Here is a 12,883-nt window from a genome sequence, read left to right on the forward strand (position 1 = left end):
ATTTGGTATTGAAATAGGTATGCTCTTAATCCTCAACTCAGTTTTCAAAAACTGTAATTCTCTTTACTTTTCTAATATGGAACTAGTTTCTATCTCAGTAGAAACTTAAGCCTTCATTCTGCCCTCCAGTGGAAAACATTTTCCAATTCATAGTGAAATGAGGGTTTGCCTAATTGATTGAGGGTAAATTTAGTCAATTTAAGGTCTCCTTTTCCCAGGAGAGGAATGTCATCTACGTTCCCAGGAGTATGTGGCATCGTGGCATCTAGGGGTGGCTTTTGGTCCTCAGCCTTCACCTGTCCACCTGGGCATTTTCAGAAATATGTGTCCTGCCTAGTTTTCAGTTATCTTCATCCCTCATGCTGGCATTTACCAGGGTGGCAATATTCCCACCTGGCCTCCAGCTATCCAGCCCATTCCTTATCTGCGGCTGCCTCCCCTCGCACCAGCCACAGGGCACCCCCAGGTCAGCCAGCTCATGTCATCATGCCCATGCTGTGGTGGGCCCTGCAGGAAAGCATTTCACTGCCCCTGTGTCCTACCAGAGCCTGAAAATGCTTTGGGAATCTACCTTAGGCCAGGCTGCCCACATGTTCCACGTGAGTGGAAGTATAACCACAGTCCACTGCAGTTGGACCATTAGCTCTGTGCTGCCCCGTGGGGGGCCAGAGAGCAGGACACTGCATATCCCTAACTCATCTCAGGGTCTGTCACATACAACACACACACACACACACACACACACACACACACACACACACACACACACTTGGCAGAAGGGACAATAGAGAAACTCCTTTGTGGGGAACAGTCACTAACTTTTAACTATTTTGATCTGATCTTAAACTTTTTTTCCTCTCATCACAAATCAGGAAGTTCTTCTGGGGACATGGAGGCCATGATAAGAACTGCTTCCCCTAAACCATGTATTCTTCCAAATAGTTCCCGTTTCATACCCAGACCATGGCATAGGTCTTCGTAGCTAAGATTTTGATCCACCCCACCCATCACCTTGGGTGAGAGGAGACACGGGAAGGGAAAAATGCTATCCCATGTCATTCCTGTCACAGTACTATTTGGAAAAAACATATATATCTGCATCATTAACTGAATGTCATCCATCTCTTTTAAACACCTATCTAATAGACAGCCCTAAAGTTGATCCTTGGTCCTTCCTGGTGTTTATTAGCTACTGTATTGGTATTCTTCCATTTCTTTAAGATGGTGCTCTCTCTACCTTTTCTTCTTTTCTCTATTTATTTTCCAGACAGTTTTCCAATGCTGGTTTATCTTAACATACAGAGACAATACGTTCCCTGGTCAGGCACAAACTGGATTCAAACTGGTTCTTCCTCACACTGGGGCATGCCTGGCCAAATTGGCTGAAGGCCTTTTTAAAAACACCAAAGGAAGCTTAAGCAACCTTCTGTATTTTTCCTGTTTTAACGCAGATTTGGGTGTAGCCATTGTCACATTGTTAACATTTTAAATGAAGGGAGATATTTAGTAAATATGTTTATGATATAAAATATTTCAAATCAAACTGGCATTGAGCTGGTTCTCTATGTCTCCACATGGCTGGTGCCTCTGAATACAGCAAACTGGAGAGCACTAGGAGTACTCTCACATGACCCCCACGTGTAAATATCCTTGCAGGTTACCATGCGCTCAGGGGGTCAATCAGAGGCCACCAGAGAAAGTGGCAAGCTGTCAGTTTCACAGTGTGGCTTTGTTTCCTGTAGACTTTGCTTTTCCTTCTCCAATTACCTTTAAAGGAAACTCCTTGCTCACCAGAAAATCATTCACAGCAAACCAACAAAGGCAGTGAAAATCTTGGTGTTTTTATTTTGGAGACATCCTCCTGTTTACACCCTGAGACACTGGAAAATAGAAAATATCTTCAGCCCTGACCGGTTTGGCTCAGGAGATGGAGCGCCGGCCTGTGTACTGAAGGGTCCCAGGTTCGATTCCGGTCAAGGGCATGTATGTACCTTGGTTGCGGAACATCCCCAGTGGGAGGTGTGCAGAGGGCAGCTGATCGATGTTTCTAACTATCTCTCTCCCTTCCTCTCTGTAAGAAATCAATAAAATATTTTTTTAAAAAAAAAAGAAAATATCTTCATCTCTGTTTTAAGAAAGGGAGGCACCTATTAGTTGAATCACCTTTCCAACCTCAGGTCAGGAGACTGTCCAGTTGAAAAACGACATCTCTCTACTACCAGAGGCTGCCTTTGAACTTGTTCCCCTCGAACACACAGTGCAGAGTGGCCAGCCAGCCCATCTCTGCCAACCTTGAACCAGCCCTCAGGCGCGATGCCACCTATTCTTGTTTAGTCCACCCCTGCCTGGACGTTAACCAGACCGACGACAGCCGCATGAGTCCTTGTGTGCAGCCCACCACAACCTCTGGACCGTGGCTCCCTGAGAGGAAGCGGTGGTCCTTGCTCTGGGTCCCCGCTGGCCCCAGTGTGAGCCCTCTGCAGCGGAGGTGGTCTGCCCAGGCAGAGGCAGGGGAATCAGTCTCTGCGTGCAGCTTCAAACCAGTGTGTGTCTGCTGCACACCAAACCCCTTCTTTCCCTGCCCAAGAAGAGGCTTCCCTGTCGGAACGAGGCTCTGAGCTTTCTACAATCAAAAGCCTTTGATTAAATCAGACCCGGTCCTTCTACTTGCCATGGTATTGTGCGACCCGGAAAAGCAGCGGGGCTACAAAACAGCCCAATTTGTCGCTAGGTGGGCTGACAAAGCAGGGCTAAACACACGGTTGATTTCAAGCTACGTTACATCTCCAAGTTGCAAAGCTAGCGATAAAGCAAGCCAGAAAAGCATCCCCGTAGGTGAACATTTCTCACAGACAGAGGCCACTCTGCCTCGGAGAGGGCTGTTGTCCTTCCCACTGGGAGTTTTTAAGCCACTTAGGGACAGCGACCATTTGAACAGAAAATTGTTCCTGTTTCTAAATGATTTTTTTTTTTTTTTAAGAAAAGGGTCCCAGGAAAGATGCTGCTTTTCTGACATCTAACCTATCAAACACACACATGGTCACACAAAAAGAGACCCGTTTACAAGAATTGACTCCAATAGGTGTTTGCTTACTCTCTCTCCACCTGCTGATCGCTCGGTCCTCACTCTTTGTTTTTCTCTGACATTGCTGTGCATTCTCTCCCCAGCCTCGTGGCCCTCCGATGGAACTCAGGAGACCCCAGCTCACAGCTGCCTTTACTAGAAGCCCCCCCAACGGCTTCCTCAGAGCCAGAATGAGACCTGAGGGTGCCCTGGGTATCATTTGGGACACTTTAACTCAATGTCCTTTAAAGAGTCATCAGCATTTAGTGACAAAAAGGGGAGCACTGAATAGGTGAAGAACACAAGAGCACACAAGTGGCAGTGCCCCCTGAATAAAACCGAAGCCCGAATTTAGCGGATCGTCCCCTGCTCAGGTGGCATTTTGGCTTCCACCTATTGTTACTCAAGCATGCTCCTTGCACAGGGATGTCTCCGACCTGAGGGATATAGCAACAGATTGCTCCCAACTCCGTATGTGCTTGATGCTCCTAAAGTGTATGGTGCAATCACTTCCATTATAAGCTGATGCCTCCAGCACCCCCTGCCTGGCTCAAACCTGACTCCAGCTCTACTGCTCTCTCCGGCCTTAGCCCTGAGTAGACCTGAGCTCTGACCCAAAGGCTAGATTTGATGGTGAAGAGATCTGAGCAGCAGCTACTGAGGAGCAGGTGAGGACAATGAAGGAGGACGCAAAGCAAGGGAATTTACCAGAGTGAGAAGTCACCATCTGTGTGCCCCTCTGAAGGCTGGGGTCAGCCTTGTGATCACTAGACGGTCCTAAGGTGACCTTGCACTCTGAGGGTCCATGAGTGACCTCCGCCACACAGAGGGCTCCACTCCACACCTTCAAGATCTGGGCCCATCCACCCACATCACAATACAAGCCTGGGCTTTGCAACAAATGAAAAGACCTCTATTCACATATTCAAGTTTCATCATTTCTTTAACCCATTGGCATTAGAGTTCCTCTTTTTTTAAGATGACATTGAAGATTGGGATGTATTATTGAGAGCTGTAAAATCAAGGATAATGGGGCCGCGTTATTGACATAGGGGTGTTTCTGAGGCACATTCACAGTGAAAATGAGTTTTTAACACATTCCCACGTAGGCGGTTGCTCAGCATCTCCCACCAATGGTTAATTCATTAATATTATTCAGTGAAAAGCACTTCTTCCATTTCATTTGTTAATAAATCTATTTTCATTCTCATGGAAATCAGTCCCTTTCAAGTTCGTTTAGGAGGAATATTTCATATCTTTCTAGTATGGTAAGTATTTTTATTTAAATACTTAGAACAACTAAATTGAGAACTTATACCTTTCATCTTTAAGGGTATCTTCCTTGTGGTTCTTCAATGCTTTGAGTTATAGGAGATTGAAAAACTAGGAAAGAAGACAGGAAATTAAATAAAATGGAAATTGATTACAATAACATAGGCTCCATTGGTATTATTTCTTCTAAATCAATGAAATAGAAGGAATTTATATTTAAGTTTAAAATTTTTTAAGGGTATCATCTGCCTGATAAGGAGAGAAATACATGTGGTATATGTAATAACATCAGCAGGGGAGAGTTTGTTGCTAAATTTTTAATCCTAGGCAACTATTGTTGAGTTTTTTTCTTAGTAAAAATAAGTAAACAGAGGCCCAAAAAATAGATTCTATTGTGTGAAATGCATCCAAGAGAACTATTGAATGGAGTGTTTTTGTGGCATCCTACTGCTTCTATAATGCGGTATCTGGGAACCGCCAGCACTATGGAATTGTGTCATTTGTATTTTGCATTCATGTAAAAACCCATCAGAAGAGGCAACATTTGTGCATGCCTTAGACCTGAGGTGGTTAGGTCTTTGTTTTAGCTTTTAGTATTTGTCTCTTTCCCCAAGCTATTTCCAATGTACCGCTGTTGTATAGTAGTAAATAATTTCATTATTACATTTGCCCTCATTTTGTATCTACTCAAAATGGGTCAGCTTGTTTGGCTCAGTGGATAGAGCATCGACCTGTAGACTGAAGGGTCCCAGGTTCAATTCCGGTCAAGGGCACATGACCTGGTTGCGGGCTGGATCCCCAGTGGGGGGGCGTGCAGGAGGCAGCCAATCAATGATTCTCTCTCATCATTGATGTTTCTATCTCTCCCTTCCTCTCTGAAATCAATAAAAATATATTTAAAAAGAAAAAGAGAAAGGGAAAAGAAACAGTACCTTGCAATCAGCAGGAGGCAGCCTGCAGTGGTTGAGGTGAGGGACCCAGGAAGCTGGACCCAGGTTAGAGCCCAGCCTTGCTGGAGCCTGAACAGAGAAGCCTTGCAGAACGCCCTGGCATTCGTCAACCTGGCTGTTAGAAACTCTTGAACATCAGGAGAAAATTTTAATAATGATTATTTTCAGTAGCATAGTACAGTCAAGCCCTCAGAAAAAGGAAGTTTTCATTGGGAAGGCATTGCATTTAAACAGTGAAATCTGGTGTAATGTGAAGTATGAAATAAGTTTTGAAAGGAAGCTGATGATTAAGAAGAAATGCAGTGGGCATTTAATAAGTGGAGGAACCGCAAGATAATTAACTGGCATGCATAAAGATTCATGCTTTATACCAAAATTTTAATTTTGCACATAAATGTGCCTGATGTAGGCAGCATTTAATCACCTAGCTGACAGGAGTAACTACTTTCATTTAACCTTGACTGAAGATCATGAATTCTAACAGGTTTAATTGGATACATCATTTAACAGGATGAACAGAGCAAATTTTTCTCAATTCATAGGTTCTGATTGACATGCACCAGCAATAAGGCGTTGCACAATTACAGCTGCTCTGCATTCCTGCCCTGGGCAGCAATTGCCATAGCGACGTGACACCACTAGATCACTGGGGCACGGGAACTAGGCTGAATCTCCCCTTGTTTTGAAAAGGGCAATGTTTCATTTTTTTTTTAAAAAAAAAAAAAAAAAAGGAAGAAGGAACAAATGAACGAATGAACGAAAACAAAAAGAGAGAGAGAGAGAGAAGGAAGCTGGAAAAGAAAGGGCTTTGGACACAAATTTTCCCCCCCATATTGATCGCATTGATATGCACCTGCTGTAAGAGAAGGGGTATGTCGTGTTATCAACCACGTGGACAAATGGGGGATAATGACATTATCTTTTATCCGGTTAGCCCTTCTTTGAAGAGTGTTAGAAAAGATAATAATCAAACAAAACAGACACAGAAAGGAGGACCGAAAAGAAAGCCATGCTTGAAGCCTCCAAACCTGAAATGCAATGTGATCTGAGCCCTCGGTGCTGCTATGGACACAGGAGATGGGTACCCCACTCCCCGTCCCCAGAGTCCAACATGCACTGGGGGATCCAGACCCTGGATTTGCCTGAAAATAGAAAAGATAGGGTTTGAAATGGTTCTCTTTCTCTCTTCTTTGCTTCACTAGCAAAAACCTAAATGAATCCAGGAAAATAAAAGGAAAGTCCCAAAATAAAATTGTCTACCTTTTTCTCCTCATAAAATGAACATCAGACCTCAGGGAACTGCTCAGGTGGCTGACTTCTATAGTCCTTGGCCAATCTGAAATACCTCAGTGAACTCTGTAAATATTCTAGAGAGATCTAGAAGATCTATACCTCATGAAATACTCCGCAAGGGCCTGCTAGTGTCAGATATGGAAATGCACATAAAAAGCACACAATTTTAAAGACTTTCCTCTACAAATCAAACATCAATAGTTTCTCTACTATTGTTTCTTTGCTTTCATTCTTGTTCAGCAAATCTATTCAGTTGTCAAAATACCTCCTCCACCCCTGCAGGCGGGGTGAGTTGCGCCCTCTGCTCCTCCCCCCCATGTTCCTATGTGATTTGTCCATTGTTCCATTGATTTGTTCCTCGGTTGTCCTTTCACCTGTCACCTTCTCCTTATACACCCCCCCCCCCCGCACACACACCCCTAAATTGGGGGCCTCTGGAGAACAGACACTATACCCCCCTTTCCTTAGCCCCAGGTCCTGGAATAGTGCCCAGTGCCTAGCCCTGTCAGTGGGTGGTGGGGGCATCTTGGAGCTGTGCTTTTGCTTTTCTCCTCCCGTCTTTGTCTTTTCCTTCCCCTCACCCAGTCTTCCTGCCTTTCTTTCTCTCTCCTAAGCGTTGCCAATATGTGTCAATTCAGCAGAGGTTTGCTGTGTATCACCTACATGCCAGGCCAGGTGCTGGGTGCTGGGGCCTCCAAAATGACTAAGTAACTTCTCTCCTGTGGTAGCTCGTGGCCTCCTGGGGGAAGGAGGGATGCGGATGGGAAATACAAAATTACAACATAAAGTTATTTGCATTGAACTATGGTGAGCAACAAGGCTGTGCAAGCTAAGTGGGGGTGGGGGCATGAAGGTGTGACTGTTTGCCTGGGGTTCAGAGAAAGCTTCTGCGAAGGCGGTGACATGTTCCAGTGAGGAGCAGGTTTGGAAGCCTGGAAGATTCAGCAGAGAGGACCACTTTGCAAGGTTCTAGGGCGTGAGACAGCATGACGTACTGTAGGAATGGAAAGTGGTTCTGTGAGCAGGGGTAGGTGAGGGCAGGGAAGGGATTGAGCGAAGTTTGAGAGGGAGGCAGGAGCCAGCCCCAGAGGTTCCTGTGTGATGCGCCAAGGCGTTGGGCTTCATCCTAGAGAAGCGGGGGAGCGGTAAGGAGGTTTTGTTAGGGGAGGATCACTCTGTGTTTTAGAAATGTAGCCCTGACACAGAGGTGAGGGATGGATTCGCGTATGAAAAGAATAGAAAAGCCCCATTTCCCTTGCTCCCTTAAAATGCCTTCTTCTTCTGTCCCCTCTTTTCCTTGGGGCGTCCAGAATTCCTGTCTTCTTTCTTTCCATCTTTCCACTCCTCCCCCCGCCCTTTTTTTTTTTTTCTTTCCCACCAAAATGAGCTCAAATGATCTTCCAAAGAATTTTTGAGCCATAAATCTTTGACATTTGATAACAGTCCATAAAGGGTACAAGTCTCAAGACGGTGCCACAGGGCCCATAGGATTTTCACTGCGCTTCTCCATTCTGGAGAGACAGCAGGGAAGGGCCTCCAGCAGGAAGAATTAGGTTAGAGAATTCTAAGATGTTTGAAGAGACATCTGGGCCGGGAGCTATGGAGACTGCTGAGGGGACCCCCACCCAGCACTCGGTCCCCACGGGTTCCTTGGGCTGAAGAGAGAACTCCATCCCTGTAGGTGCCTGCCCTCAGGACTCTCCCTCCTGACCCCAAACATCAAGTGCTCTGCCCTCTGACCCACCTCAGTCACAAAACCAGAGGATACCCCACCACCTGGCAGTGCAGCTGTGAGCATCGTGTCCCTCCCAGAGCCACCCTCTGGCAGGGCACCCAGGGCCATAACTTCCAGGAGAATGGGAACTGCACCCCCTCAGGACCATTAATAAAGGGAGAATTTAAGTAAAAGCCTGGCCACTGCACTCCTCCTGCCTCTCCCTAGAAACAAGGGGCTTCTCAATACCTTAGGATCAGTATTGTCACAACTGGCTATAAATTCCCTTCCTTTATTGCCCTAGTTTGCATATCAACCCTCCTGTCTTACTAAACTGTGAGCATGTGAGGCCAGGGCCCATACCATGCCATCCTCCCCTTCAAGTTCATAGCACAGTATCTGGCACCTGGTAGCTGTTATGGTTACATTGTATGCCTCCAAAATTCGTATGTTGCAGTACTAATCCCTCATATCTCAGAATGTGACCGATTGTAGAGACAGGGTCTTCACAGAGTTAATCGAGTTAAAATGAGGTCATTGGAGTGGGCCCTCCCTCAAATATGACTGGTATCCTTATAAATGCGGGAAATGTGAAGACATTCACAAAGGAAGAATGTCATGTGAGGATGAAGGCAGAGATCGGGGTGATGCATCTATAAGCCAAGGAACACCACAAAGACTGACGGCAAACCACTAGATGCCAGGAGAGAGGCGTGGACCAAATTCCCTTCACAGCCCTCACCTAGAAGGAACTGATCCTGCCAGCATCTAGATCTCGGAACTACGGGGAGACAATAAATACCAGTTGCTTAAGCCACCAGTTTGTTACAACAGCCTAGCAAATTTACACAGTAGCCGTACTATCTAATAAAAGAGTAATATGCAAATTGACCATCACTCCAATACACAAGATGGCTCCCCCATGTGGTCAAAGATGGCTACCACAAGATGGCCAGCAGGGGAGGGCAGTTGTGGGCAATCAGGCCAGCAAGGGAGAGCAGTTGGGGGGGACCAGGCCTGTAGGGGAGGGAAGTTGGGGGCAACCAGGCCTGCAGGGGAGGGCAGTTGGGGGGACCAGGCCTGTAGGGGAGGGAAGTTGGGGGCGACCAGGCCAGCAGGGGAGGGCAGTTAGGGGCAACCAGGCTGGCAAGGGAGGGCAGATAGGGGTTACCGGGCCAGCAGGGGAGGGCAGTTGGGGGAGACCAAGCCTGCATGGAAGGGAAGTTAGGGGTGACCAGGCTGACAGGGGAGGGCAATTAGGGGTGACCAGGCCGGCAGGGGAGGGTAGTTAGTGGCAATTGGGCTGGCAGGGGGGCAGTTAGGCATTGATCAGGCTGGCAGGGGAGTGGTTAGAGGGTGATCAGGCTGGCAAGCAGAAGCGGTTAGGGGCAATCAGGCAGGCAGGCAGGCGAGCAGTTTGGAGCCAGCAATCCTGGATTGTGAGAGGGATGCCCGACTGCCCTCAAGGGGTCCCAGATTGGAGAGGGAGAGGGTGCAGGCTGGGCTGAGGGACACACACCCCTCCTCCCCCATGCACGAATTTCATGCACTGGGCCTCTAGTTTGTCTAATAAAGTATTAACCTGAGGGTTATAGAAGAAGGGATAATGTTTTTTCTTGAGGAAAGATCACCCACTTCACCATCTGTGTTGTCATCAGTGCAGTATTGCAGTATCTGGTCTTTCCTCCTAATTTAAAGTCAACCTTGGTTTTGCCAGAGTACAATCATGAGCGAGATTTTGGAAAAGAACAGAGGGACATGGAAAACTCAGAAGGTTGGAAGGGGGTTGCTTAACTGGCTTGAGGAATTTTGAGTGGTGAACAGATCAGGGCTAGTCTAAGAAATAATTTGACAGAGAAACCAAGATGGCGGCATAGGTAAACACCTAAACTGCTGCCTCGCACAACAATTTCAAAACTACAACTAAAAGACAGAACGGACACCATCCAGAACCACAGGAAAGCTGGCTGAGTGAAAATTCTACAACTAGAAGGAAAGAGAAAAACTCACAGAGAATTGGAGGTACGGCAAAGGGGCTTTGTGCGTGCAGAGAGGAAGGGCGGCTGAGAGCCTGCCTGACTTTCTCTGGCGGAAGGGGGAAGGAAGCCTCCGACCGCACTGAACCCCAGTTCTGACTGCACTGAACCCCAGTTCCGGGCGAACCCCTGGGGACCCACGCTCTTGTGGGGGGAGTCTGGACTCTCGGGCGGAGACTCGGGAGCCGGGGAAGGCGGAGGACTGAAAGTGCGCACGCGCGCGCGTGCCAGTGCGCACAAAGGCTGCGGAAGTTGCCACAGGCTTTCCTTAGTGGAAGGGAGTCAGAGGATTCTGACTGCACTGAGCCCCAGTTCTGACTGCAGTGAACCCCAGTTCCAGGCGAGCCCCTGGGGACCCACGCTCTTGTGGGGGGAGTCTGGACTCTCGGGCGGATACTCGGGAGCCGGGGAAGGCGGAGGACTGAAAGTGCGCACGCGCGCGCGTGCCAGTGCGCACAAAGGCTGCGGAGGTTGCCACAGGCTTTCCCTAGTGAAAGGGAGTCAGAGGCTCCTGACGGCACTGAGCCCCAGTTCTGACTGCAGTGAACCCCAGTTCCAGGCGAGCCCCTGGGGACCCACGCTCTTGTAGGGGGAGTGTGGACTCTCAGGCGGAGACTCGAGCTGGGGAAGGCGGAGGACTGAAAGCACACATGCGCGCAAGGGCAAGGCTGACAGGAAGCCAAGACTGAGACTCCACCCCATCCAAGCTGAGCACAGAGGCTATTGCAATTTGGCAAGTCTAATCCTATAAGGCTGTCTCCAGCACCGAACTTCTCCCAGCATAGACACAGCTGATCCTTACAGCCAACTGGCCCAGAGGTCAATTCTTCCCAGTGATACCAACAACAATAAAGACTTAATTACAACAAGGCTGTACACACAGTCCACAAAGGGGTGCACCAAGAGTGTCCACCTCAGGTTAACTGGGGAAGCAGACCCACTGGGCCATATTGGAAACCTAGCACAAATATCTACCTTTCCAACTCAGGGAATCAGTGAAAATGCGGGGTCAAAGAATCAGATCACAAACGAAAGAAATGGAGGAAAACAAACGACTGGATATAGAATTCAAAACCACGGTTATAAGACTTTTTAAGAATATCCTAGAAAAGGCCGATAAATATAACGAGACCCTCGAAGATATGAAAAAGGACCAACTATAAATTAAACATACACTGACTGAAATAAAAAATATTATACAGAGACCCAGAAACAGAATAGAGGAACACAAGAATCAAGTCAAAGAATTGAAATACAAAGAAGCAAAAAACACTCAACTGAAAAAGCAAAAAGCAAAAAAAAAAATCCAAAAAGTTGAAGATAATGTAAGAAGACTCTGGGACAACTTCAAGCGTACCAACATCAGAATTATGGGGGTGCCAGAACAAGAGAGAGAGCAAGATACTGAAAACCTATTTGAAGAAATAATGACCGAAAACTTCCCCCACCTGGTGAAAGAAATAGACTTACAAGTCCAGGAAGCCCACAGAACCCCAAACAAAAGGAATCCAAAGAGGACCACACCAAGACACATCATCATTAAAATGCCAAGAGCAAAAGACAAAGAGAGAATATTAAAAGCAGCAAGAGAAAAGCAGTTAATTACCTACAAGGGAGCACCCATACGACTGTCAGCTGACTTCTCAACAGAAACTATGCAGGCCAGACGGGAGTGGCAAGAAATTTTCAATGTGATGAATAGCAAGAACCTACAACCAAGATTACTCTACCCAGCAAAGCTATCATTCAGAATTGAAGGGCAGATAAAGAGCTTCACAGATAAGAAAAAGCTGAAGGAGTTCATCACCACCAAACCAGTATTATATGAAATGCTGAAAGTATTCTTAAAGAAGAGGAAGAAGAAAAAAGTAAAGATAAAAATTATGAACAACAAATACATATCTATCAACAAGCGAACCTAAAAATCAAGTGAATTAAAAACCTGAGGAACAGAATAATCTGGTGAATATAATAGAATCATGGGCATAGAAAGGGAGTGGACTGATAATTCTCAGGGGGAAAGGGGTATGGGGGGTTCATGAAGAGAATGGACAAAAATCATACACCTATGGATGAGGACAGTGGGGGGGGGGGGGTAAGGGCAGAAGGTGGGGTGGGAAATGGGTGGAGGGGAGCTATGGGGGGAAAAAGGAGAAATAATTGTAATAATCTGAATAAAGATTTATTTAAAAAAAAAAGAAAGAAAAAGAAATAATTTGACAGGCCCAAGAAAAACTGACCGAGGCTCTTTTCTGAGGCTCTATAAACAATCTTTTCTATATTCTATCAGGTTCTTAGCTTCAGTTTCCCTATGTTTAAAACAGACTGGTAACTCAGCAGTCCCTCGGTAGCAGATAGTCGTACCAAAGGAGCTCTGAGATTCTCAGCTAAGTCACATGGCTGAGGAGAGTTTTCCTGGTTCTTACAAATTAGTTCCAGTGTTAATGCTTTTTCATAAAAATGTCATGAGCAAAATTCTACACCATGCCACATTTACAAATGCCTTCCCACTACACTGGGAGAGCATGGACGGTTTCCCTGCCTCCCTGGAAGT

At 46.5% G+C, this 12,883-nt stretch overlaps 1 pseudogene across 1 annotated transcript in view; it reads left to right on the forward strand.

The window, feature by feature from the left end:
• Positions 1-12,883, forward strand: part of LOC308248214 (large ribosomal subunit protein eL32-like) — a 66,673-nt pseudogene that overhangs the window by 37,947 nt on the left and 15,843 nt on the right. The gene's annotated exons all lie outside the window — the stretch shown is intronic.

This window comes from Plecotus auritus (assembly GCF_963455305.1).
Source record: "Plecotus auritus genome assembly, chromosome: 5".
In the NCBI taxonomy this organism is placed as follows: Eukaryota; Metazoa; Chordata; class Mammalia; order Chiroptera; family Vespertilionidae; genus Plecotus; species Plecotus auritus.